The sequence below is a fragment of the Ceratotherium simum genome, chromosome 11 (assembly GCF_057802395.1).
Source record: "Ceratotherium simum simum isolate JZ-2026a chromosome 11, ASM5780239v1, whole genome shotgun sequence".
In the NCBI taxonomy this organism is placed as follows: Eukaryota; Metazoa; Chordata; class Mammalia; order Perissodactyla; family Rhinocerotidae; genus Ceratotherium; species Ceratotherium simum.
In genome coordinates, this window is record NC_141910.1 from 8,127,666 (window position 1) to 8,152,816 (window position 25,151).

General features: G+C 38.6%; 1 pseudogene; it reads right to left on the reverse strand.

Moving 5' to 3' along the window:
- Positions 1-16,218: 16,218 nt before the first annotated feature.
- On the reverse strand, positions 16,219-18,701 carry LOC147915910 (regenerating islet-derived protein 3-gamma-like; annotated as a pseudogene).
- Positions 18,702-25,151: the final 6,450 nt, after the last annotated feature.

The following is a 25,151-nucleotide window of genomic DNA, read 5'->3' on the forward strand; positions in this document are numbered from 1 at the left end:
CAAACTGTAATAAACTGCCCTTTCTTTTCCACCATCTTGCCTCTTGAAGATTGGCTTTTGTCTCTCTGTCTCTCGGCGAGCAGATGGTGCCCTTTGTATGGTAACAAAAGAACATCTGAAGGGAGGGATCTACTGGAGGGTCACTTGGTAACCACAGTAAAAGTTTATCTTTGGGTATTGCTATTTTCTGAAAAGATGGGTTACAGTACTACCTCTGGATTTCTGTGCTTTGAATCCTCTGGATACTGGAATTTTCCTTAAGAAGCTTTTCCTAACCCTGACCCACTCCCCAATTCCTTCCAGGCCTGCTCCCTCATACCTGTGCTCCTTTTGCCAGAGATAAAGTGTTTTTACTCTTATTCCAAGAGAGGAAGTTTAAACTGAAGGTTTTAGTAGTAGGAGGAGAAGAGTGAAGGAAAGAGAAAAGAAGAATGTCACGAAAAACTGAAAACTTTATAAAAATATGAAGGAGCAAAGGACCCAATGACTTTTGTTCAGTAGGGGAACCAGTTTTCTACCTGAGAGAATCTGTAGGTTTCCATACATCTTAGAAACCTGGCAGTTGGATGTGGTTGAATTTAGATCTGGGAGAGAATAAACAGCCTGTGTTGAATTTGAAACTTCCAATTATTGCTTCTTCCCTGTCAGAGGACAGCTTATTTGGAGCCCAATGGTGTCGGGAGCTGTCAGCTTGAAGCTGGCAATAGTTGGCTACCAGCTGTTCTCACTTCATACCAAGATCCAGAGAGTGGCTAGGATCTCGTGAAAAGATCTCTCACTTCTCTTTCTTGGTGAGCACTCATGAATTTTTCCCAAGGGAGGGCTGGCACTGCTGGGATGGAAAAACAGATGGAATATATGATCTGCAGAGCTCAGATTACGTTGGCAGATGGGGGTGGAGGGGTGTTGAGGATGCCAGGAATCGAAGTGGTGACATACCACATTTAGTAAGCTGCTAGCATGGGCATATTTTGTTTAATTAGCAGTTTTTGTAACTCACAAGCATATGCTTTCTCACTTCTTGTTGTTTTAATGGTAAGCTATTATGTTCTTCAGTGAAATCTTACATCTTCTCTGAGTGAATTTTGCTTGTAATCAGCAACTCAGCACCATATGTCATGCCCAGACTCTCCTGCCCATGCCCCATCACCCCCTCCCTCCACCAATCTGCCTCTTGCTATCCTGCAAATAGACATAGTGGAAAGATACAAAGAAAAGGTAGATGCAGGTTTTGCTTTGAGCTCTGTTATGAGAATGAAGTAGGGAAATGAGCCAAAGAAGTTTCCAGGACCAAATGAATCCAACACTGTCCAGAATGAGGAACACACCTTGTTAAGATCTGGTAGGAAAAGCAGTGGAAGCCAGAGGCTCAAAGTGGAGTGGGCAGCAAAGACTTAGAGAAATCTGGAGGCCAAATCCAGACAGAGACAGAGAACAAACCAAGGATTCCCAGTAGTAAGAATAGAGCCTGATGCTGAAGTGAAAATTTCTGAGGTAGGGGCTCCTTGTCTATGCTCCTAGCCTGTCAGGAGCTCACCAATATGTGACTACCAAATGAGGTGACATTGCCCAGTTCGGTAAGACTCAAGCTCTCATCTCACTTGACACTTTGGAACCAAATTTTTACAGTTTCTTTTCCTTGTGTCATCCTGGGAATTCTTAGGAGATGCCTGCATGTTTCCCAGGTGGGGTCACCTGGGCCTTCAGGAATTTTCCATCCAGCTCAAAGCTTTACTAGAGTCAGAGCTATAAGCAAGGGTTTTCTTAGCTTCCTCTTCTGAAAAATTAAAGCTAAAATGACACTGCAGCTTTCTCAAGGGGAGGAACATAAATGATGTGGTAGAAGCTTGACTTTTTTGTAAACTTCACTACAATCAAGATACTTAATGAAGCATCAAGACTCTCCCTTGTTATTCCATTACAGCCTCACCTACACCTTCTCCCTCATCCCTAAACCTTTGTTATCACTAATCTGATCTGTATGTCTATAGTTAGGTTATTTCATGAACATTTTATAAATGGAATCAAGTAGTATGTATCCTTTTGATATTGGATTTTTCATTTGCATAATTTCCTAGATGTTTTCCAAATTATTGTGTTCATCAGTACTTTGTTCCTTTTTGTTGCTGAGTCATATTCCATGGTATGGATGTACCATAGTTTGTTCAACCATTCACCTATTGAAGGACATGTAGGTACTTTCCAGTTCTGTTTTACTACAAAATAAGCTGCTATGAAATTTGCCTTAAAAGTTTCTATGTGAAAATAAGCTTTCATTTTTCTGGGATATATGTTTAACAGCGCTCAGAGAGGGATTTAAAGCATTAAATAACTATCTTAGAGAAGAAAAGAGTTTTCAAATCAATGATCTAATTTGTTACCTGGGAAACTAAACTAAACCCGATACAAGGAGAAGGAAGGGAATAATCCAGATAAGAACAAAAATCAACAATCAACATTCTGAAAGAAATGTGTCTTAAAAGATCTTTATAAAATACTCCACTCATCAAGAGAGGAAGACACATTCAAGTGCACATAGACATGCACCAATATCAATCATATTCTTAACCATAAAACAAATCTCAATAAGTTTGAGTGTTTGAATCATACAAAGTATGTTTTCTGACCTTAGCTGAAAACAGAAAAATAATAATAGAGGAAAAGCAGTGAAACCCAAAGATAGCTCTTTAAGAAGGTCAATAAAATTGAAAAATTTCTAGCCCAACTGAAGAAAATAAGAGAAAGATCTAAATTACTAATACCAAGAATGGGAGCAGGAACAAATCCCACTGACGTTAAAAGGCTAGTGGGAAATATTACGGACAACGTTACATCAAGACATATGGCAAGTTAGATAAAATGGACAAGTTCCTTGAAAGACACAAACTAAAACGCTCATTCAAGCCTTCCCGCAAAGAAAACTTCAGGTTCAAATTACTTCACTGGTGAATTCCACCAAATAATTAGGAAGAATCAATATTAATTCCATGTAAATTCTTCCAGAAAATAGAAGAAGAAAGAACATTTCCCAGCCCATTTTATAGGGCCAGCGTTATCCTGATTTGAAAACCAGAAAAAATACATTTTAAAAAGGAAAACTAAACAGTGGTACTCCTCATGAACACAGATATAAAACTTCTTAGCAACGTTTTAGCTAATTGAATAAAGCTATATGTTAAAGAATAAAACACCACGACCAAGGAGTGTTTATCTCAGAAATACAGGTTGTTTTATCACTCAGAAAAAATCAATATAATTTACCATATTAATACTATTCAAAAGAGAAATATATGATAATATGTGTGTGTGTATGTATTTTTTTTTTAGTGAGCACACACTCAAACTACAATCCAGAACCACAAGGTTCTTCCTGGAATTCCTTCTTTTCTTATTTGTAACTACTTTCTCCCACAGAGACTAACCTGGCTTTCATTACCTACAATACATTTAGTTATTTATCTAACTCTAGTGATGCCGGCTGAAGACAAGGTTGACATAAGGGAAGCCATGTTGTAAAAAAGAAACCCTATTGTAACTTTGAATGACCTCTGACTAACTAACCTAGCTGGATATGCACCCTCCAGGAGATCTAACTGCTCTGTAGATTTTATGACCCCTGATTGTGCGTGTACCTCCTAGTTATGATAAGATGATCACTTTGTTCTTTTGAGTTCCGTAGGAATGTGATGACCTCTGAATAGAGAGTCTATGCTGATAGCCATTATCAATGGAAATTGAAAGATCTGATGTGGTGACTCCCAGTCTGTATCACCCGAGGGTCAACATTCCTAACCCCTTCCCCTATATCCCACCAGCCTATATAACTGCTGTAAGATTTTGTGCTCCCTTAAGATGGTTCTTTTGGCCATTAGTAGGCCATCTTCCCTCTTGCTAGCAAGCTGTAACAAAATGCCCTTTCTCTGCCACTATCTTGCCTCTTGGCGATTGGCTTTTGTCTCGCGGCTAGCAGATCATGCCCTTTGTGCCGTAACAGTAGTACACATATAATGTAGTTTCAGATTGCTACGCTATATCCTTGTGAGAAACAAACTTACCTACTAGAGTACAGTGTGTAGAATTCTTTTTTGTCTTTTTTTTCTTTACAAGTATCTAATCAAAATATTGTTTTCCAAAGTTACTTAAATCAGCTCATTTTCCCCACTCTCTTCAATATCTACGTGATTTATTATAAAAGAGGTAGATTCATTTGGTTTCATCTGCCTTCTGTCTTAAGTTCCTTCTAATTTTATCAAAATAGCACTTTGTACATCTTCAATGTATGCAATTTTTATTTATCAATTTTATCTCAATAAAGCTAGGGAAAAAACAGCTAAAAAGGCTATTCAAGAGAGGCTATTTTAAGAAATAGTGCTGAAACAATTTGATGTCCATATGCAAAATAAAATAACCTTGACCTATACTCATGTCTTATTCAAAAATTAACTCAAAAAGTATTGTATATATAAATATAAAATGTAAAATTGTAATACTTGAAAAAGAAAATATAGGAACTAATCTTGTGACCTTGAGTTAAGCAATGATTTTCTTAAAAATATTTACAAACTACACACGAAAAGATAAGTTGGACATAGTAAAAATTAAAAGCTTTTATTCTTCATGAGACACTGTTAAGAATATGAAAAGGCAAGTCATAAACTGGGAGAAAATATTTCCAAAACATAGTCCCAACAAAAGAATTTTATCTAGAATATGTAAAGCAGTCTTACAACTGGATAATAATAAGACGAACAACCCAGTGTAAAGTGGGCAAAAGATTTAAACAGATATTTCACGGAAAAAGACATATAGATGGCAAATTAACACACGAAAAACTTCTCAACATCATTCATTATTAGAGAGAAGCAGATTGGAATCACAATGAGATGACACTACACACCTGTTAGAGTGACTGACATTAGAAAGACTGACCATACCAAGAGTGCAAAACTGACACTCTCATACACTGCTGGTGTTGATATAAATGATACAATCTCTTCAGAAAACTTGTGGCAATTTTTAAAAAGTGAAATATATTCCTAGTGTGCAATGCAGATATTCTACTCCTAGATGTTTACCCAAGATAAGTGAAAGCATTTGTCTCTACATAAACTTGTACATTAATATTCACAGCAGCTTTATTCATAATAGACAAAAACTGAAAACCACCCAAATGTCTATCAATAGAGTAGACAAATTGTGTTATATCTACACAATAGAATATTACTCAACAATGAAAATAAATGAAGTATCAATACTTGCAATAATATGAATGAATCTCAAAATAATTGTGTTGAGTATAAGAAACCAGAGGGAAAAGTATACAATGTATTATTCCATTTATATAAAATTCTAGAAAATGCAAATTAAACTTATCTATAGTGTCAGAAAACAGATCAGTGGTTGCCTTGGATTGGGGAGATTGGAGAAGTTGAGAATAGCAGGTGGGAATGGGGGAGGAAACCCTTAGTGGTGATGGATATATTTATTATATCAATTATTTTGACAGTTTCATGGGTGTATACATATGTCAAGACATTAATTTGTATACTTTAAATATGTACAGTTTATTGCACCTCAAATATACCTTAAGTTGTAAAATCTAAAGAAAATATAAAGGCTCTTCATTAGATCCAAGATGCATTGGGAGGCTGGAGCACCAGGTTTGGACAAGAAGGAACGAGGAGAGTTTGACGGCTAAAAATACAGGCAACATCATGTAGTTATAGAGCAGCTTGACTCTGAAGCTCTGTGTGAGCCACAACCATTGACCCCTCGCTGCCACTGCTGCAGGAGCCCGCTGCTCCATCACCATTGTGGATGATCTCTAATTGCTTCTTTCTCTTCCTTCCACTACCTGGCTGGGGCATCCAGAGAACTGTGAGATGGGGGATATCTGCCACTTTTGCTCCTGTAGTGGGCGTTGTAAGCCTGCCTCTCACCATAAGCCACACCCAGAGGGGTGTCCCTTAGCACATAGGAAGCATTCTCATTCTGAGTAGCCAAGAAAAAAAAAATGGACAAATGACTCTAGTTATTCATAGTTTCTGAGGGCATAAGGAACCCTCGAGTCCTAGGTCTCTCTGACTTACTCCTGCGTATAGCATTCTTCACCTCATACTCCTGGCTCTCTAGTTGGTTAAAGACACAACTGAACTACCTAATTCTGACCCCTCTATTATTTACACACTGTGCATTTTCATTTGCAATTTTGCTCCTCCTGTTCCCTGGGATGTGCCACTGTAGCAGACATTTAGTTTTAGAAGATGTAGGAATAGATTAACCTTTTTTTTTTTTTCCAATTTTTTTTTTCTAACCCTCTCTGTTTTTAGAAGCAGCCAGCTCATGCATCTAATTTCTCCAGAAATGTACTCTGTGCTGCACCAACTCTCCCTCTAGTGGTAGTTTGTTTGATCCTCCTACAGTTACCTAAAAGCCTATGCTTTAGACTAGAGGCATTCAAAATTCTGACTGCTACTTACAATAAGAAACATATTTTATATCCCAATACTGTTCACATATAAATATACAACTAAAATAAAAGTTTCACAAAGCAATATTTACCCTCTTTGTGCAATATACTGTGACATTTTCCATTCTATTCTCCTTTCATTTAGGAAAAATGTGTTAGTTATTGCCCATCAAATTGATTTAATGATTTCAAACACCAGTAAGTTGTACCCCATGCTGTGAAAAACAGTGCTTTACACTATTATTAGAACTGAATTAAACTGGTGATCTATTAATAGATATTTCTCCCAAATAGAGAAACATAAACACCTGTGACCAAACACTCAATGAGCTGCAAACCCTATTACTTTCTTTTGTTTTCATACATTTGCACACAAAGACTTGGAAAAGTCCGGCAGTGGAGAAACCTGCTCAACTTTGCAAAACTTAGTGTTTCCTGAACTTAGCCATGGAAGGAGTATTTCTGAAGTATTTATATGCAATAAAATTAAACAAATGAGTAGCTCATGAAGTGAGCATCCCAGGGAATGAGATTTTGGGGAATTCTGCTTTAGACATGAGGAAGTAATCCATAAATAAATCCAAGTGCCAAATATACACATAAAAGATCTATGCAGCTGGTGTGCAATGACCTCCCAGAGGTGCGCTTTAAAAACTGCTTAGGAAGAATGGACAAATGTGGCTTGATGGTAGGAGGTTTGGAGGTGGAGAGGAAAGAACTCAGTTAAAGCTAAAAGGGGTGAGTTACATTCAGGGATATCAGGAAATAGGGTCCCTCGGTTCACCTAACTCTTACCCAGATGTGCTCTTCACCTGCTATTGCTATCAGATGGTTGCTCTCCTGAAGTCTAGACAGAGAGTAAGTTAATGATAGAGGTACCACCAGAAACCCAGGAGCCTGTGGGGATGCAGATCCAACCTGGGCAAAATGTTATGTCCAGTTTGTTGGTTCACAGTGACTGGCAGAAATCCAAATCACGACAGGTTAAATACATAGTTCTTGAAACAAACAAGGATTGGATGAATACAACAAGAATAATGAGTACAATAGCCAGCTGACAACTCCTGAAAGTCTGGAGGACCGTTCAATGTCAGAAGCAGATAAGATACCTGGGGCAACGTGTCAGTACCCAAAAATGGAAATCCAGGTCAGAAAACAACGAGAGGCTGAGACAATTAAGTCTTGTTCCCTGCAGTAAACTTCTGTCGGAATGCCTTCCTGCCCCCCTTCTCTAAGAATTGGGTCTCATCCAAAGGTCCTACTTAAGAGGTGAATGTAGCTCCCATAATAATACCATGTGACTCGGATTCTTTGCCCCAGCTGATTGGACTGGGGTGAGCACCCAGTCCTAGCTAGAATAGGCAGATATTCTCCTGAAAATGTATTTTTTCACCAAAAACATAGTTAAAGTTTTGAATCCCTGGAGGGAAAAGTTTGGTAGAATTCTAGTTAGTTAGCCATGTTTGATCACTCAACTGATTGCCTGAAAGACTATGACCCAAACCCAGTGAGATAAAGAGAGAAAAAGAAGAAAAGAGTAACTTCACTTTCTGACTTGGTTCTTTCTTTTCCTCATCCTTCATGAGACTCAGCTATATGTCCTAATCTTGGGTACATTGAGATAAATCCATGTCCTTTCAAAAACATCCCCTCTTGCTTTTGAGTCAGAATGCATGTCAGCATCTTATATCCAAATAGCCTAAATTAAGCCAGCTTAAAAAAAAACTTGTGTCCTATCAGAGGCAAGACACCATTGAACTGTCAGCAACCCAGTAGGAGTACGGACTGTGGAAGAGGAAATTATGGAGAATTCAGATATTGAATAAAATGCAAAGTTTCCCATACAAATTTTAGGCATGGGGGGCTCGTGCACAAGTTGGAGCGCCTCCATCTTCTTCCCCCCAAATTGAAGGAGAGGAGTTTTTAGTGAGAGAAATAAGATACTACAAATATTAGTAATATTAATTTTATCAACTGTATCAGGAAAAGTAGAGCCCTGGACTGCCTGGAAGGCATTAAATTATGGAGGGTTCAATGGGACAGAATGGATAGAGGGGGAGGAGATATAGAAACTGCCTGCATCCCTCTGCTCTAGACTTCTAGATAGAAAGATTTATGAGAGTTCACCAGGGGAAGAAAATTTCTAAAATGGTTCAGGACACAGACTGGTCATGAATAAAGACTGTGAATTTAGCAAAATGTCCTCTGTGGTCAGTATCTCAGAAACTTAAGCACGGCTCTAGGTGGAGCAGACAATGTTGATTGACTTGGCAAAAGTTGTTCTTTTTCAATTCTGCTAACAAAATCCTGATTTTGTATGGAAGACAATAAGTCCAGTTCCAGGAGATGAATTCTGATTTGTCAAAGTAAATTATGACAATCTCAATGCCTTTTCTGGTGACTGATTTAGAATAGAACCGCAACCCGACTTTGACGCCGATGAGATGTAAGATTATGCGTACTAGGGGCTGGTGACAATAATGTTTCTCCATAATAAGAAAGAGTGTATGAGAAGGATGTCTTATTTTCTCCTTTTTCCTTCTGTACTGCATTGGAAATTGTCAGACGATGTGAAGGCTGCTGAGGTTATTTTATGTTGATGAGGGAAAGGCCAAGATAATCATGGAGATGTCAACCTAGAGCACTGACATCCCTGAGCTTCTGGTAAACCCTGAAAAAGACCGTTCTCTGAATTCTTAAGTAAATCAATAAATTTCTGTGTTATTTAAGCTGCTTATGGTTGGGTATTCTGTTATAGCCAAAAGTATCATAACTGATACAGTAGGAAAAGGGAAGCAGAGACAAATCCAGTGGAGTGAAGGAAAGCCCTAACAAGACCAAAATCATATATTAAGTAAAATAGCAGAAAATGCTGGGATTGAAGATCACTCCATATGAAAATTTAAGATCAGAGCCAACAATGGTTTGTCTAAGGAAATCAAAGGAACTAGAAAACGTTTACACTTGAGTTTCTGTGGTCAGCATTGTGCTGGATGGGGGTGGTGGTGATAATGTGCTGGTTTTGAAGACACAGTTGAGTTTCTACTCATTTCAAAGGTATGATGATTTGAACCCAGCAATAACCTTCTGGTGCACCCCTAAATCTGTTTAAGTGAACAAAGGTATGTAGGGTCATTTGTGGTATAGTCTGATGATACTAGAAAAATCACCACAAAATTGAATACTTCCTGGGTCTGTAACTCAGAATGTTAACGTTTAATGTGTTGCCAAGCACTTTTTGTTTTATGTCACGTATTATAGAATGTTAGAGCTCAGAGTGTAGTTATATATCATTTAATCCAACTGGGAAAGCACATAAAACACTAATTCTGGAGATACAAGGAATAGAGTTCAAGGTTTTAGTTACAGCAAAGATTTTGGGAATAGTGAAAAATAGGAGCAAACAATTAACAAAGCTGGGATGAGAAAAACCTCGATGGGAGCGAGTGGTTTGGGGAAATTGCTTCAATACCTGTTGGTGTTTGCAAACCTACCTGGGCAGGAAGGGGCAATGACAGCTTGTCTCTTTTAAAGAATGAGGGACAGTATAGATACATAGCCAAGAAAAGGTAGAGCAGAAACCAAATTCTGATTTACCAACTTTCAGTCTAATTCCTTCTCCACTTTGTACTCACTGTTGAGTTAAAACCGTAGCAAAGGATAACAATGGTGATAAAGAGGTGAGGTCCAGAATCAGAACCAGCCCTCGAAAGACCCCGAGGCTTCCCATATTAACCTTCATGATGTGCTGAAAATCCCATCTGTTTGGCTTCTCTTAAATCATCTTGAAGCTGAAAGCCATGGATTTCTACCCATGCTCAAGGCACTCAGCCCTCCAACAAGAAAGTACCGAGAGTGCTCACTCTAAATGGACAACTGGACCTTATTTTCTTGGTGGAATGCTGTTTCTTATTAAGTCACTGACTCCATATTCTGCTGTGTTGTTTTTTTTTTTTCACTTCTGATTTGATGACAGTGAAATGACTGCAAGGACACCTTCAATAGAGGATGCAAAGTTTACCTGTGATACCGAAACTTCCTATTTTTGTTTACCAGCTCTCCCATGGGTGTGACCCTCTCCTAGAGAAGGTTATCACTTTAATCTAATAAAAAGTAGTTGAACTAAGAGAACTTTGGTATTTTTCCCCTTTTCTTGTATTTAGGAAAATATGTCAATAGGAGACATGCCCTCTTCTCATTCCTTTTAAATACATGAATACAGCCCTCTCCGCCAATGTAAGAGACTTTAAAGATAAGCACTAATGAATACCTGGTTTTGCTCTGATGAACAGAAGAAAAAAGAAATATCGTCACTTATTGAGCTATGGAAATACTCCGGGCTGCAGCAGGCAGCATTTCTTCATCTCATTAGGATAATACACCATAGATCTATCTCCACTCATTTGGTTCTCCCAGGATTAAAGAATATGGTCACTTACATAGCCCAGAGCCTTGCAAGAACTATGAACACTGTATCCCTGTAAGACACATCTATATATAGGGCAAAAGGAGGATTGGACTTTCAGTCACCTATTTTAAAACCAGTGAAGGAGTTGGAGGATGCCAGAGACCATTATCATTATTCCTTTTTTGATTATGCAATGCCTAAATTGGCTTCTTTCCCTTTATAAATGCCTGAGGTTGAAAAGTTCTTAATTCTTCCAAGAGAAATTAAGAAAGTCCTACCATTACTGTTAAAGAAATTAAATCTTTATTTAAAAATATTCTCACAAAGAAAACTTTAGGTCAGGAGATTTTTGGAAGAGTTCTACCAAACTACCAAGAAACACGTATTTCCAATCCTATACACACTATTCTAGAGAATAAAGAGAAGATACTCCTTGACTCTGACAGATAATAATAGAAAACCATTCTCAAGAAAAAGGACTGAATGTGCTTGTAGTTAAGTTTCAGATACAATCTGTGGTCCTCCCTCTTTGAAGCCTATATTCAAAAGGGTACAGGACACTTGCCAAACATCAGCTAAGAAAAGTAGACACTGTCCATTCCTCTCATCCATTCATTTGAGAATATGCAATGTCTGCCAAATGAGCAAAGATGTAATATTTGGCATATACTTATACTAAGAAAGTATTTGTTGTGTATCTGAAATTCAAATTTAGCTATCTAGGACTCCTATATTTTATCTGGCAAGCCTACCCATGTAGCAACGCTGAGTTGTTCTCAGTCCATAGAAAAGACTTTGGCTAAGCTCCTATCCCCCTTTCAGATGAGGAAATTGACCCAGTGCTTTATTTTCACACAAGATGTGAGGCTGGGAGGGTGACAGCAGTGAGGTGGTGAGTCATATGATGGTCTAAAGGTATTTAGATTCATTGAAAATCTCATCCTTCTTCACTCATGTCTGTGGTGTTTTTCAAAGAAGTCATCATTTATTCAATTTTTCAGTCATTTGAGAAATATTAATAGAAATCTTGCCAGATATTAAGTCTGCCCAACTACAGTCCTGATTGAGGTCAGAATACGTTTCCAGGACATAGGACAGAAAACCCACTGGGATCCTTTCTTGCAAGTACTCAGGAAATTGATTCCACCCAGCTCCTATAAGGATGAGGAACTGATCATGTGGTCCATGAAATGGTGCTGTTCTCTACCTGATTGTCGCCTTGTCTATGGTGAGGTAAGGTGAGAAATCGAAAGGGAGATTTTAGAAAATTTTACAGCATTGGAGAGATTAGTTTTGTCTACTAAATTTAAAATTTTAATAATGGGCTTATAATACATATGTTTTTGTTTTATCTTTAACGATTAGGAATTCATTTTTTAAAAAATGACTTTAGTTTTCAGAATGGTTTTAGATGTATAGAATTATTGCAATGGTGCCACAGGGCCTTACCGTACACCGTGCACGTAGTTTCCTAATCATTAACATCTTACAAGAATAAAGTACTTGTGACAATTAATGAGCCGTATTGGTACACTCAGGTATACTAGTATTAATTAAAACTCATATCTATTCAAATTTCCTTAGTTTCTACCTCATGTCCTTTAGACTTTCCTTGTTTTTTGATAACTTCGACAATTTTGAAGAAAAATGGCCAGGTATTTGTATAATACTCTTTTATTGGAATTTGTCTGATATTTTATTCTCATGATTAGACTGGGGTTATGTATTCTGGGGAGGACTATCACAGAGGGAAGGGGTCATTCTCCTCATTCTGTATCAAAGGTAACTACCGTCCACAAAACCTATTACGGTTGCATAGGTCTCGATCGCCTGGCTGATGTAGTGTTTGTCAGCTTTATCCACTATAGAGTTACTCTTTTCTTTCCCCTTTACAGTCTTTACTCTGTGGAAGGAAGTCACTATGTAGAGCCCACACTTAAAGTGTGGGAACTTATGCTCCGTCTCCTTGAGCGTAGAGGAGCTCCATAAGTTATTTGGGATTTTCCTGCATGGGAGATTGGTCATTTCTTATTAATTATTTTTTAATATATTATTAATAAATTTATTTATTTATTTATTACTAATTTATTTATTGTTAATTATTACTATTTATTATTAATACATTAACATATAAAAACATTGATTATGTCAATATTGAGTCATGAATATTTGCATTATACTTTGGGTTGTAATCCAATACTACTTTATTTATTTTGTTGTTCAAATGCTTCCAGCTCTGGCCATTGGGAGCTCTTTCAGTTGGATCCTGTGTCCAACTGACACAATCCCAAGCATATGTTTTTCTTTGTATAATCCCTTCCTTACTTTCTGGCACAGTCAGGTGCTTCAGGCTCATTTTATATATTTACCATCCCTTCTTATAGTCCACTATTTCTTTAAGAAACTCTTGTTTCTTTTATTGGAGACTAGTATTAAAACCAATATCTGGCACCAGGGATGTTCCCACAAATCTTGGATATTTTCTTCCCTTTTTTTCCCCAGCTTAATTGAAGTATAATTGGTATACAAAAAACTGCCCATAATTAGTATATACAATTTGGTGAGTTTGAAATTATGTGTGTGCTTGTGTTACTATCACCACAACCAAGGTAATAAATATATCCATCACCATGGAAAATTTCCCCATGTCTGTTTTTTTGTTAGGGTTTTTGTGCCATAAAAAAGACAAACAACAGGTAACACAGGATCTACCCTCTTAACAAACTTTTAAGTGCACAATACCTTATTTATTGTTAACTGTAGGTACTATGCTTTACCACAGATTCTGGAAGTTTTTCTGCATCTATTGAGATGATTATGTGATTTTGGTCCTTTATTCCCTTAATGTGGTGTATCACATAGATTGATTTGTATATATTGAAACATCCTTGCATCCTAGGGATAAATCCCACCGGTCATGGTATTTGATACTTTTAATGTTCTGTTGAATTCAGTTTGCTACTCTTCTGTTGAGGATTTTTGCATCTCCATATATCAGAGGTATTGACCTCTTTTTTTTTTCTTATGGTGTCTTTACCTGGATAGAGTTCAAAATGGTTATTTTACATTTTTAATTTTTTGAGAAATCTCCATACTGCTTTCCATAGTGGCTGCACCATTTTGCATTCCCACCAGCAGTGTATGAAGGTTCCCTTTTCTCTACATCCTCTCCAATACTTGTTATTTCTTGTCTTGTTAATTATAGCCCTTCTGATGGATGTGAGGTGATATCTCATTGTAGTTTTGATTTGCATTTCCCTAAAAATTAGTGATGTTGAATATCTTTTCATGTGTCTGTTGGCCATCTGTATATCTTCTTTGCAAAAATGTCTGTTCATATCCTCTGCCCATTTTTTGATCAGGTTGTTCATTTTTTTGTTATTGAGTTGTATGAGTTCTTTACATATTTTGGAAATCAACTCCTTGTCGGGTATATGATTTGCAAATATTTTCCCAGTTAATAGACTGTCTTTTTGTTTTGTTCATGGTTTCCTTTGCCTTGCAGAAGCTTTTTAGTCTGATGTTAGAAATACCATCTGATCCAGCTATCCCACTACTGGATATTTATTCAAAGAACATGAAATCAACAATCCAACGAGATTTATGCTTCCCTATGTTCAACACAGCGTTATTCACAATAACTAAGATGTAGAAGCAACCAAATTCCCCATCAACGGATGAATGGATAAAGAAGAAGTGTTATATATATACAATGGAATACTATTCAGCCATAACAGACAAAATCGTGGCATTTGTGACAACGTGGATGGAACTTAGGTATTATGCTAAGCAAAATAAGCCAGCCAGACAAAGACAAACATCATATGATTTCACACATATGTGGAAGATAAATAAACAAACGGATAAGGAAAATAGATTAGTGGTTACCAGAGGACAAGGGTGTGGGGAGATGGCAAAAAGGGTAAAAAGACACATATGTATGGTGATGGATAAAAACTAGATTACTGGTGGTGAATACGATGCAGTCTATACAGAAACATATATAATAATCTACACCTGAAATTTACACAATATTATAAGTCAGTATGACTTCAATAAAATAATTTTTAAAAAAACACAAACATATAAAAAACAAATGTCATGGTGATTGAATGTACAGTATGGTGACTATAGTTAATAATACTATACTGAATATTTGAAAGTTTCTAAAAGAGTAAATCTTAAAAGTTCTCATCACAAGAAAAAAATTTTGTAACTACGTATGGTGACAGATGTTAACCAGAATTATTGTGGTGATCATTTTGCTATATGTACAAATATTGCATCATTATGTTGTACACAAGAAAGTAATATAATGTCATCTGTCAATTATACCTCAATAAAATTTTTTTTAAAAACAAAACAAAAATAATGATAATAATAATTTTCTCTTCAGCACTAGAATCTGCTGGAGTTCCAGAAGGTAAAACCCGTGAAAGCACAAGACCTCTCTAGGATGACAGCCTCCAGCAGTTTCTCATTCTGAAAGCCAATCCACAAGCAGCATACAGAAATTAGTCTAAATTACCATTTAATATTCCTAATAGTTTATGGTTCTAGCAGCTCCTGCTCCAGGTAAGCAGAAATGAGAAGGGCTCTATGTATTCAAGTGCCTCTGCAGATATCAGGATGATTAGACCAAGGAAAATTCTTGGTTATCCAATTGTTGAGATTTTTTTCTAGTTTTAAGGAAGAGAGTGACAGCTTCCAATGCTCTACATGGCACCACTGTAACCAGAAGTGCAAGTCATTCTTTTTTTACAATGTTTTATAAAAGTTATGTCCCATGGCAGATTGCATATTGAGGAAAAATAATAAATCCTCACAGCAAATGATTTCAGAAGTGCTGTTCTAAAACATATCAGATCCCACTAAGGCTGTTTGGGTTTCCCTATCAGGAGGAATGTGCAGCAGAGTGTGTGAGAGACCAATGTCTTGTCCATATATAGCATAACACCTATGCGAACAGGGCCTATATAGTTGTCACAGATGCCCTGCTGTGGATGTACACTTGCTCATCTTTTCAGAGTCCTGCATGAAACTGGACAGAAGCAAGGCCTAGATTTCCTCCCACACTCACTTCTCCCTCAGAGTCTTGCTATGAGACTGGAGCACAAAATCATGCAAGTATGGAAAAAAATATTTGTTATTGCTCTCTGAGAATTCAGGCCATGGAACAGACAAAAAAACCTGACAGGAGGTTGAGGAGGAGGGAAGGGCAGAATGAGGTGGTCAGGTTGGTGGTGTGGAGAAAATACTCCTGTCCTGGGTGGGTCTTCACACTGGTCCCATGTCCACGACAAAGTGCATACCAGATTCAAGCAGATTATGCCCAGCTCTCCTAGTTCTTGAACTTGCAGACGTAGGGTAACTTCACATCACAGCTATAGTCTTTCCATTTCAGATATCCTGGAGAGAGAAAAGAGCTAAAGTGAATGGGCCTGGTGGAGCTGGTGAACTGAATAGAGAGGTCTCCCAGACTCTGGCCGAGGATCCAAAACCTCTCCCTCCTCTTTGTAGGAGTCCTACTCCAGGGGAAGGAGATTCAAAGAGAGGAGAGATGAGAGAAGATGGGAAAAGGCAAACCAACATTGCATATTCTAGCTCAGGAGCATTCCCTGAAGTTCAATCCCAGAAATGAGAGGTGAAGGGATGGAAAAGACTGGGCACGAGGTAGCTCCTCTGTGTCTTTTTTTTTTTTTTTTTTTTTGGTGAGGAAGATGGGCCCTGAGCCAACATCTGCCAATCATTCTCTTTTTTTGCTGAGGAAGACTGGCCCTGGGCTGACATCCGTGCCCATCTTCCTCTACTTTAGATGGGACGCCACCACAGCATGGCTTGACAAGCCATGTGTTTTAGAACAGCACCTGGTATCCAAACTGGTGAACCCTGGGCCAGCACAGTGGAGTGCGTTCACTCAACTGCTTGAAACCACAGGGCCGGCCCCGCTCCTCTGTGTCTTACCTGTGCTTCGTGACAGGCTCCCACAGTAGCCAGGGTTTGAGATAGTGGTAGGATCTCTCTCCCAGGCAAAGTAATTCAGCACATCAGTGCTACTCCACTCCCATCCACCTGCATCAGGCTCATAGCCCTGTGGAGTAGAGGAGGGCACCAGGTGAGGTTAAATGGTCACTGGAACTCTCATTGCATCGTCCCCTCAGCTGGAACACCTCATCCCTTCCCCTGCATCATGGAATGTGGTCTGCTCATCCAGGTGCTGCCCCAGAGTTTTCCTCTGGGAAACTCTCCCTAACTCCTTGTTCCTGTTGGCAAATCCTAAAGCCAATAACCACAAAGACCAATGGGAACACTCGGAGTAACATGTTACTGGCTGAACAACAATTGGTGGTGCATTTGCGTTTACCTTCTGATACTCAAAGACAATGTCTGTTACCAGGGGCAAAATGCCTTGTATCTTCATTTAGGATTCCCTAGGCACAGTATGTCCTAGACTCAGGGAGGCTCAGAGAACTGAATTACAAGACCTCGTATATGAATTGTGTACAAAGCTTGCGAAGAGGCACATTAACTCAGCTGGAGACTAGGGACCACCGCAGGACTCAGCTCTTTAGCTAGCCCAAGGCCCTTTCCTTCCCACACACGTCACCCGGATGTCTGAGTTCTGGGGCTCTCTAGGGCATCTCCTGGACAGGCAGAGGGGACAGGCGCTGGGCCTGGATGGCTACAGCAGCTTGAGAGGTAACAGAGAGGAGAAAATTGTATCTGGTTGGGGTCATGGAGCCCAATCCAGACATGTGAGTAGGTATTCACATTGTTCTTGACCAGGGAGGCCACAAAGGATGCTTCAGCCCCACTGAGCACAGACACAAGGTGTCCTGAGGGCTACTTCTGGCAGCCCATCTGTGTGGGGAAGGGAGAGACTGAGGAAGAGTTTGAGACATCACTGGGGGAAGTGCATGGCAGAGTTAAGTGAGAAGGGGTGTGTTTGCAACAGATGAGAGTGTTCATTCTCACCCTCAAGAAACTCTGGAGAATGGATACTACCCCTCACTCTAATATACTTTCTCCTCTTCCCACTAGCTGCAAATCCAACTACTTATATCTGCATCCATCCAGGATTTTTGTGTCATAAACAAGGCATAGCTTTGAGAGCCATAGGCCTTGGAGGCTTTGGGACAGCTGCTCTGTGCTGAGGGCATGTCCTTTTGGGAATCCTCACCTGGGGTGGAAGGAAATGAAGGAGAGGTATAGAGAGAAATGAAGAGTAGGGATTGGGGTGGGCAGGCGATCTTGGGGAATATCTACAAGGCAAGTGCTTGGGGAAGTGACACCAAACTCCTGTGTACCTCTCAAGTTGACCATCACTTTCAGAACTTCTTAACCTTGAACCAGCCCTATCAAATGAGGGAACTTCTCTTTTTTTTTTACCCTTCCCCTTTATTCAAAAGTCCAGTCTTTCCCTCACTCTGGGCTGACTGTTCTTACATTGGATCCTCTACTCATTCCATTTCCCCATATCCCATTAGTGACCCCTCACACCTTCCCTCTTCAGCCTACCAACAAAAATTAGAGTCCACTGAGAAAACAGGAAATCGTCTCATTCCAGTGTGAATGGACCACTGAGGGGCCTCCCACCACAGTTACCCTGAAAGAAGGAGTGATGATGGAGGAATGGCAAGCCATTCATTGTGTGTCACCATGACATGTATCACACAGACGCCTTCCTCCTCTGTTTGGCCCTGAGCATTCACAGGGAACCCAGTGCTAGAGTAGAGAAATCTCACCTTGGACCTGAGATAGGAACATCAGGCAGGAGAGCAGCATCCAGGACAGGCTGTAGAGGGCCATAGGGCACAGCCTCATGCCTGTGATTTGAGTAGGCAATCAGAGATGACTAAAGGAAGTGTGGTCACTGAGAGGGCACGCAAAGAACCCTCTATTCTACCTCTTGTATTTTCTGTGTCTAATCCCCTAGGAATAAATTGATGTTGGTGACATTTATCCCCTTTTATAGTTCTGGAAAGAACTAGAGAATCTGTACTGCCAACTCCCCCTGCGATCGCCCAGGCTCACCCATGCTGACTCTCCGAGCTCCTATGTGTTCTGAAGACTGGAATCCTCCTGTGACTTTCCCCCTAATGTGTGAGGTAAAACCCCTACCATGGGTCTCATCTTCTCTCAGCTTCCATTTACCTGTCTTGCAGGGCTCAGTGATGGTTGGTCAAATCAGACAAGACTGGGCTTTTAAAAGAGGATCTGATGGAGGGTACAGATCAGGGGTCGTGGGGAAGGGCTTGGCATTGGCTACAGGAGACTCCCATCACAGAGAGTAGAGTTTTGCTGACAAAGGCTGGGAATTACCACTATGTGCTTCCTTCCCATTAGCAGAGCAGCACACTCCAGGAACAGGTGAAGTCTGTCCTTTCCCCCAGCCTTGCCCAGATACCTTTTCTGAAAACTTACAGGAATGAAGGTAGTCCTGTGGTGCAAATTCTGATGGTACATAGTTTAGGAAATATTGTGTCATTGGAGAGATAAGAAAAGTTCAAAGTGTAATTTTTGAGCAATCTACCAGGAACACACTCCAGTAGGTGTATATATACACACAATTCTTGGAAACTTGTCTTTTAAGGTTAAATAAAAGCCGGGGCTGGCTGAGTGGCGTAGCAGTTAAGATCACGCTCTCTGCTTTGGTGGCCCGGGGTTCACGAGTTGGGATCCCGGGTGCAGACCTACGTACCACTTATCAAGCAGTGCTGTGGCGGCGTCCCATATAAAGTAGAGGAGGGATGACATGGATGTTAGCCCAGGGCCAATCTTCCTCAGCAAATAGAGGAGGATTGGCAATGGATGGTAGCTCAAGGCTAGTCTTCTTTACCAAAAAAAAAAAAAGATTAAATAAAAGCAAATTAATAAGTAAAAATTGGATTGGTAGAGGAAATGGAATTATTGGTGAGTGCAAAGTATTAGTTGAGGGAAAAGAAACGATTGAAACCAAGGGAAGGAACAATGGTTCAGAGTTGCTGCTTCAAGATTACATCAAGGTGTGAAGGACACATGGAATAATCTTGTGAGTCAATAGGCAAGCCTGATCAGAAAGCACAGCAGATGAACAGACTTGCCTTCCAGCCCCCTCTGTGTGGGAAGACTGAGAAGAGTTTCTCAGTTCAGGTCAATTCTGAGCTGGCAATTGGATTCCTCAGAGTGGCATTCTCAGATTGTGATTTGCAGATCCATAGGGGTCTTCAAGACCCTTTTAGGTGGACGGTGAAGTTGTAATTTTCATAATTACATTAAAATGTTGCGTTTTTCACTGTGTTGACACCTGTGCTGATGGGGTAAAAGCAAAGGTGGGTAAGAGTTCCGGTGCCTTAGCATTGACCAAGACAGCGGCATCCACCTGTATTCTTCGTATCCATGTACCTGCAAGAAACAAAAAGATGTTTTCACTTAAAAATGTCCTTGATGAACTTGATGAAGCAGTAAAGATAAGTAATTTTAGTAAATCTCAACCCTGTAATACATTTCTTTTAATATTCTGTATGACTCAATGGGAAGTCTTCATATTCAAGTATAATGGTTGTCTTAGGAAAAACATTTGTAACAGAGTTTTAATCTACAGTTTTCATGGAACACGCTTCTTACTTGAAAAATGGACAGATAGACCAACTTATTATACCTATATGGGCATTTTGTTGACATTTTTTTCAACACTGATAATGTAAGTTATTAAATAAATATTTTAAAAACCACTGTTTTAATACAGTATTAAAAATATCAATAACCCATGTGAATAAAAATTCTTTGGTGTTCTTATTAAGTTTTTAAATACAATAGAATTGACATATAACATCATATTAGTTTCAGATGTACAACATAATGCTTATATATTTCCATACATTGCAGAGTGATCACCACAATAATTCTGGTTATCATCTGTCACCACAAAAAGTTACAAAGTGTTTTTTTCTTGTGATGAGAACTTCCCAAATCTACTCTCTTAGCAACTTTCCAATATGCAATACAATATTCTTGGCTATAGTCACCATGCTGTACATTACATCTCCATGACTTATGTATTTTATAATTGGAAGTTTGTATCTCTTGATCGCCTTCACCCTTCTCCAACCCTCCAATCCCCTTCCCCTCTGGCAACCACAAAATTGTTCTGTTTGTTCGTTTTGTTTTTCACATTCCACATATATATGAAATCATACAGAATCTGTCTTTCTCTGACTTGTTTCACTTAGCATAATACCCTCAAGCTCCATCCATCTTGTCACAAATGGCAAGATTTCATTCGTTTTATAGCTGAGTAGTATTCCAGAGTATATGTATACCACATCTTCTTTATCCATTTATTCATCGACGGACATTTAGGTTGTTTCTATATCTTGGCTATTGTAAATAATGCAGCTATGAACATAGCGGTGCATATATCTTTTCAAATTAGTGTTGTTATTTTCTTCAGATTTCTCCTGTGAAATTGATGGATGATATGGTAATCGTCTTTTTAGTTTTTTGAAGAACCTCTATACTGTTCTCCACAGTGGCTTCACCAACTGACATTCCCACCAACAGTGCATTGCATGTTCTCTCTTCTCCACATCCTTGCCAACACTTGTTGTTTCTTATCTTTTTGATAATAACCTTTCTGACAGGAGTGAAGTGATATCTCATTGCAGTAAAATTAAGAAAATCTTGAAAGTTTTACTGTAACTGTTAAAGAAATGCAATCTTTATTTAAAAATCTTTTCACAAGGAACACTTTATGTCAAGAAATTTTTTCGAAGAGTTCTACCAAATCAAGAAACATATATTTCCAATCTTATACAAGCTCTTTTAGAGAATAAAGAGAAGATGCTCCCTAACTCTGACGGATAATAATAGAAAAACATTCTCTAGCAAAAAAATTGAATGTGCTTGTAGTTAAGTTTCAGATGTAATTGGTGGTCCTCCCTCTCTGAAGATAGGCAGCCTATCTTAGAAAGGGTATAGGACATTTGTCAAACATCAATTAAGAAAATAGGTATTGTCCATTATTCTCATCTATTCATTTGAGAATGTAAAGCTCCACGTGTAGTATCAACAAATATGGCAAATATGCAATATCTGCCAAATTGAGCAAAGATGTAATATTTGGCATATACTTATACTAAGAAAGTACCTATTGTGTATCTGAGATTCAAATTTAGCTAGGAGTCCTGTATTTTATCCGGCAACTCTACCTAGGTAGCAATACTGAGTTGCTCTAGCCCCATAGAAAAGATTTGGCGCAAGCTCCCATCGCCCTTTCAGGTGATGAAATAAACCAAGTGCTTTATTTTCACACGAGGTGTGAGGCTGGGAAGGTGATGACAGTCAGGTGGTTAGCTGTGTGATGGTCCAAAAGTATTTAGATTCAATGAAAATCGTGTCCTTCACTCACGTCCATGGTGCTTTTCAAAGAAATCATCATTTATTCAGTGTTTCAGTCATTTGAGAAGCAGTAATAGAAATCTAGCCAGATAGTAAGTCCGCCCAACTCCAGTCCTAATTGAGGCCAGAATGTGTTTCCAGGAAGCAGGACAGAGAACCCACCGAGGCCCTTTCTTGCAAGTACTCAGGAAAGTGATTCCATGCAGCTCCTATAAGGATGAGGAACTGATCATGTGGTCCATGAAGTGGTGCTGGTCTCAAGCTGATAGTCACCTTGTCTATGGTGAGGTAAGGTGAGAAATCAAGAGGAAGATTTAAGAAAATTTTACTGTGTTGAACAGGTTAGTTTTGCCTTCGGAATTTAAAATTTTAAAAACTGACTTGTAATATATGTGTTTTTGTTTTATCTTTCATTTTTAGTAATTCATTTTTTTAAAAAGACCTTAATTTTTAGAATAGTTTAGATGTACAGAATTATTGCAATGGTAATACAGGGTCTTACCCTACACCCTGTACCCAGGGTCCCTATGATTACTGTCTTACATTAGTATAGTACTTGTGACAATTAATGAGCCATGTTGATGCATTGTATTAACTAAAACTCACACTTTATTTGAATTTCTTTATTTTTCACCTCATGTCCCTTAGATTTTCCTTGTTTTTTGGTAACCTTGACATTTTTGAAAAATACTGACTAGGTATTTTGAATAATACTCTTTTATTGGAATTTGTCTGTTATTTTATTCTCATGACTGAAATGGGGTTATGTATTTTGGGGAGGACGATCACAGAGGTAAAATGTCATTCTCATCGTACTGTATCAAAGATATCTACCATCAACAAGACTTATCATGGTTGCTTTTGGTCTGGATCATCTGGCTGATGTAGTGTTTTTGAGCTTTCTCCACTATAAGTTACTCTTTTTTCCCCCTTTTCCATGTTTTACTCTTGGGAAGAAGTCACTACGCACAGCCCGCTTAGTGTTGGAAGTTATGCTCCCTCTCCTCAAATGTGGAGGAGCCCCACAAGTTATTTGGGATTTTTCTACATGGGAGGTTGGTCTTTGTTCATTAGCAAATTTAAATATTCACATATTAATTAAATCATATAAAAATATATATTAATTAAAATATAAATAAGTATATATATTATTACCATATTGATGCATGCATATTTGCATTATACTTTGGGTCATAATCCAATGTTCCTTTATTTTGTGGCTCAAATAATTCCAGCTCTGGCCATTGGGAGCTCTTTCAGTTGGCTTTTGTGTCTCACTGACACAATCTTAACAATATGTTTTTATTTTTATAGTCACTTCCTTACTTTCTGGCACAATAGGCTTCTCCAGGCTCATTTTATGTATTGTAGCACCCCATTCTTATACTCAACCATTTCTTCAAAAAGCTCTGGTTCCTTTTATTGAAAAAAGTGTTAAAACCAAGATCTGGCACCAGAGGTGTTCCCACAATTCCTGAATATTCTGTTTTGTTTTTTTTTTTTAATGTTTTATAGGTATAATTGGTATACAAAAAACTGCACATCATTAAAGTATGCAATTTAGTGAGTATGGACAGTGTATAAACTTCTGTCACTATCACCACCACCACGGCTGTACGTATATATCCATCACCACTGAAAGTCTCCTCATGTCCCTTTTCTTGTTAGGGCTTTGTGTGTGTGTGTGTGATAACAATGCATAACATGAGATATACCCTGTTAACCAATTTGTAAGTACACAATACCTTATGTACTGTTAACTCTAGGTACTATGTTGTACCACAGATTCTGAAGATTTTTTCCCCATCTATTGAGATCATCTCTATTGAGATGATCACACGATTTTTGTCCTTTATTTCCTTAATGTGGTGTATCACATTGATTTATCTGCATATCTTGAAACATCCTTGCATCCCAGGGATAAATGCCACTGGTCACGGTGTATGATACTTTTTTTTAAAAGAATTTCTTTTTTTTTGTTTTTTTACTGGGAAAGTTTCTCCCTGAGCTAACAGCTGTTGCCAATCTTCCTCTCTCACTCTCTTTTTTATTTCCTCCCTAAAGCCCCAGTCTGTAGCTGTATATTCTAGTTGTAAGTCCTACTAGTTCTTCTATGTGAGCCACCACCACCGCATGGCTACTGACAGATGAGTGGTGTAGTTCTGCACCCGGTAACTGAAGCTGGACTGCTGAAGAGAAGTGTGCCGAACTCTAACCACTAAGCCTACAGGACTGGCCCGTGTGATGCTTTTAACGTTCTGTTGAATTCAGTTGGCTAATATTTAGTAAAGGATTTTTGCATCTGTGTATTTCATGGATATTGCTTGTAGTTTTCTTTTCTTTTGGTGTCTTTATCTGGATAGAGTTCAAAATAGTTATTTTCTCTTCAGCACAAGAATCTGGTGGAGTTCCAGAAAGTAAAACCCATGAAAGCATAGAGACTTCCCTAAGATGACAGCCAACAGGAATTTCTCATTTTAAAGCCAACCCACATTCAGCACAAAGCACTTTGTCCAAATTACCATTTAATATTCCTAACTGTTTATGGTACTAGCAGCTCCTTCTCCAAGTAAGCAGAAATGAGAAGGGCTCTACGTATTCAGGTACCTCTGCAGATAATACGTGATGAGAGTGAGAAAAGCTGTTTGTTCCCAAATTGCTCAGATTTTTATCTGTTTTAAGGAAGAGAGTGACAGCTTCCAATGCTCTGCTTATCAGCACTGTAACCAGAAGTCAAAGAAATTTGTTTTTTTCCATATTTTATAAAATTTATGATTCAAAGTAGATTGCAAATTAAAGAAAACAAATTGATCCTTCACAGAAAAAGGTTTCAGAAGTGCTGCTCTAAATAACATCAGACCCCACTAAGGCGGCTTGGGTCACACCATCAGGAGG